Source organism: Balaenoptera musculus, chromosome 3, assembly GCF_009873245.2.
Source record: "Balaenoptera musculus isolate JJ_BM4_2016_0621 chromosome 3, mBalMus1.pri.v3, whole genome shotgun sequence".
In the NCBI taxonomy this organism is placed as follows: Eukaryota; Metazoa; Chordata; class Mammalia; order Artiodactyla; family Balaenopteridae; genus Balaenoptera; species Balaenoptera musculus.
The window spans coordinates 123,812,268-123,816,327 of record NC_045787.1 but is presented as its reverse complement, the minus strand read 5'-3'; positions in this window follow the sequence as shown (position 1 = coordinate 123,816,327).

The following is a 4,060-nucleotide window of genomic DNA, read 5'->3' as shown; positions in this document are numbered from 1 at the left end:
AGAAAATCTCTGAGCTGGTAGGATTGTTGAGTGTTCCAACATGTGTCACCCAAGGATTTTTACCAAATGTGTGTCCTGCCTGTACTGTTATTTACTTAATATTTTTATTTAAGTCAATTCAAGTTTTCACTTACATAAATTTATTTTAGAAAGGAACATTGTATCAGTACCCCAAATAGAAATTCAGAATTGCCATTAATAGAAAGCAGCCATAGAGAGGAATAAATGAAAACAAAGCAAGATTATTAAATTCTAACAGGAAGCCAATGCACAGAGCCTCCTCTCTGCTTCCGAGTTTGAAAGGGACACAGTGAGTGTCAGAGAGCTGTTAGGGCACCCGCCTCCCACGAGGGGTTCTTTAGGCCGAGAAGAGGTGAAAGGGAGTTTACCAAAGAGAACTCCCAAACTTTATGAGCTAATGTGATTTCATGACAAGCTGCATTCCCCATATTGTGGCAGCATAGAGAGAAAGGAAGTGAAATTGCTTATATTTTGAACTACTGTTATACTCGGTTCAGATTAGGCTTCTCCTTTACCTTTTCCTTCCTTTTTCAGCTCACCCCGGAACATGTCTTAGGTAATAATAAAATAATAATAATAATGTAATAATGTAGCAATAATAAGAGAAGTAACATTTAATGAGCTCCTTTCTGCCAGGTACTATGTTAAGTGCTCTATATACATGGATCATCTCATTTAATCCTCATAAAACCCTTACAAGATAAGTGCCAGAATTTACCCCGCTTTCCAGATGAGCACGCCCCCACCGAGAGATCTGGTGACTAGTCCAAGGTAATAGACCTGGGAAGTGTGGTTTGGAATGGGAACAATGGCAGTCTGACTCTAAAGCCCACGGTCCTAGACGCGTGCAACACGGTTCCTTATTTGGACTGACTTACTCCACATCCACGTGGCGGACCCTGTTCCAGGAGGGAGCAGTGAACAAGCCAAGCCTGGCCCCTTTCCTCATGCTGCCTAAGAACTTCCCTTCCATGTCATCCTGGGACCTGGAAAGGAACTTGGGACATGCCTACTCCAGAGTGAAACTCTGCCACACACCCTCTGTATCTTCTTCTGCTCCCTTTCACTCTCTGAGCCTCAATTTCCATCTTTAAACATTGCAGGGATTCAGGTAGATGATTGATCAGGAGGAAAGGCCCTTCCACACTGATCTTTCATAGTCTTCCCAGTATTCAGCAGCCTGGAGTCACTGAGTAACCAGCAAAGAACCCTGGGAATCAGGTGTGTGAGCCAAAGAGAGGATTAGTCTTTTATGTTTCAGACCATCGCTGGGGCTGCCCACAGCAGGAGGGACCCCAGTGGAAGGCAGTTTGACTCCCTCACATTTCTAGTTGGAACTTGGAACACTACATGGACATGTTCCCATACGTCCCATCAGCTCAGCACTGCAGGCTTCTCAGCACTTTACAGCTTCTGTGCGCTTTCACAGCAAGATCTCTGAGCCTCTCCCAGCAGCTTGCGGGGAGGGATTACTGACTTCATTTTATAGAAAAGGAAACAGACTTTGTCAGGGAACATGATTTGCTCAAGGACACAGAGCTTATACGGGGCAGAAATCAGGGCTGAAAACACTTCGGGTCACTCCATCCTCACGCAGTGATTTCTTCCTCCTCTTCTAAATATTTTATTTCTAAATATGCAAATTATATATTTTTAGACTATATAAATGACAGGTTATACAAATAATGTATTTATGTACTCCACCCCATTATAAAGAGTTCTAATAATAAAGATACCACAAAATACCCCTTGACACCAACTCAGTTCCACTCCCCTCCCAAGAATTGCCCTCATCACCTGGCTTATATAATTCAAGAACGTGTTCTGTGTTTTTATATATGTCAAAATGTACATATAAAAATACATGGTTTTGGTTTGTTCTTGTATATAAATGAGATGATGCAGTATATAACAACTGCAGCTTGCCTTTGCAAAGGTATACCTTCAACATCATGTCACATCAATACGTGATTTTTATTCATTCTCTTTAGTGGCTGTGTATTTCATACGGTAGACGTTGTCTAGTTTGCAGTGTTGTTTCTCTTATGTTTTTACTGCATCCCGTGTCTGAGTGGGGCATTTGAGGCCTGCATCAGAAAATCAGCAGCCTCCATATTTTGGGACTGTACTAACCATGCGAAGGTCAGCTGGAGTTGTTTCAAGTTGAAGCGGCAGCGGGAACTCTGACTGGGCAGCTTCCCAGGGGGGAAGGCCCGCCCTCCGATGGGCCTCACATGGTCTCTTCCCTCCCTTTGAGGAACTAAGACACTTTGCTCAATTGCTCAGGCTTTAGAGTCAGACAGCTTCCACTACTTTTTAGAATTGTGTTTGTAAGCAAGATATTTAACCTATTACACCCTAGTTTCCCCAACAGTGAAGTGGGGGACATAATGATCATACATATTTTAAAGTGTTGGTATGAGGATGTATATGGTAAGCACTTGGTAAATGATTTTAAAAATGCTTTCACAGTATCGTTACTTCCTCACCAGTTCTATCTCTGTTTCCTGCCATCCTGGGATCTGGTCTAAGGAACGGAAGGTTATAGGAAGATTAGTTAAAAAAAAGAAGATAACCCTTTCATAATAAAGGGAGTTATGGTGGAAGCAATACTACCTCCACTTGCATCTCATCGTTCAGTTTACTGAAGGCTCTCATTGGACCTTCACAGCTGCCCTGTGGGGTGGGTGTGTTAGTCCGGGCCATTTTACAGATGAGGAAACTGAGGCTCCAGAGTAGGGCTTATGACCATCCATGTCATCCAGCAGTCGTCTGAGGGAGTCAGAATGTGAGCCCAGATTTTCTGATTCCAAATATGAAGTTCCTGGAAGAATTGTGGCGCCAGTTATTATTTAGAGAGATTGTTAGGACTCACACACCTGGCAGCATTGTAAGAGAGACACGATTCTCTAAATTTGACATTAATTCAGTAATCCATCCATGAAACATTTCTTAAGGTCTTTAAAAAATGTGCCAGACACTACAACTCAGTTCCCTATGGCAAGTAGGTGTGGGCAAATGACAACCTAGGGGCCAAATCCTCCAATCTGTAAACTAAGAATGGTTTTTACTTTTTTAAGTGGTTGGAAAACAAAAGATATTTTGTGACGTGAAAATTATGTGAAACTCAAATTTGTTTCCAAAAATAGTTTTATTGTAACACAGCCATGCCCATTCCTTGATGTTTCCTTTGTGACTGCTTTCATACTACAACAGCAGAGCTGAGTGGTTGCCATAGTTGAGCCTGAAATATTTACTATCTATCTGGCTCTGCACAGAAAAAGTGTGCCGACAGCTGCTGTAGAGCAATCACTGTCCAGCCATTCATTCCATAGACATTTACCAAATGCATCTATCAAGTTTCGTTTTTTTAGTTGTTGCAGTCTAGGCATCTTTAGAATGATTTTAGAGTGGATCAGGTTGAGACAGTGAGATAGACAAACCAACAAAAATTAGAGAGCAGTGGCCTCTAGTGGCCTTAAATCTAAACATTATTTAGATGATTTGGTTATGGTTACAGTGAAAAAAACAGGTTTAGATCGAGTCTTAGCTGAGAGTTGGGGGTCTATATTACTTTGAAATATCTAGAATGTCCCGTAATTTGTTTCCCACCTTTTAGTGATCAGAGTTTTAACCTGGAGAGTGGAACACACTCTTTTAATTAGAAGAGAGGTGAGCTGAGTTAAAAACAAGGTAATAAAGAGATGACTGAATGCAGCACCAAACATTCTTCCTAATGTAAATAGGTGAATTTAAAGTCTTGGAAAACAGAGAACTTTGAGGAAAGAAACTGATTATCATTCATACTGTGAGTGTTTGTTTGTTAGGAAATACTTGCTGGGACTCGTTGCATTTCTATGAATATTAATGATGAAGGTAGAGGCAGCCTGGTGGGAATTAGGCATTGAATTCTTATCCCGCCTGGCCTCAACCAGCCCCTGACTGTGGGTTAGCCATTTTCCCTCTGGGTTTCAATTAATCCCCTGTAAATGACGGGGTTGGACCCTTACACCTCATACAGACCATAATTACATATTCT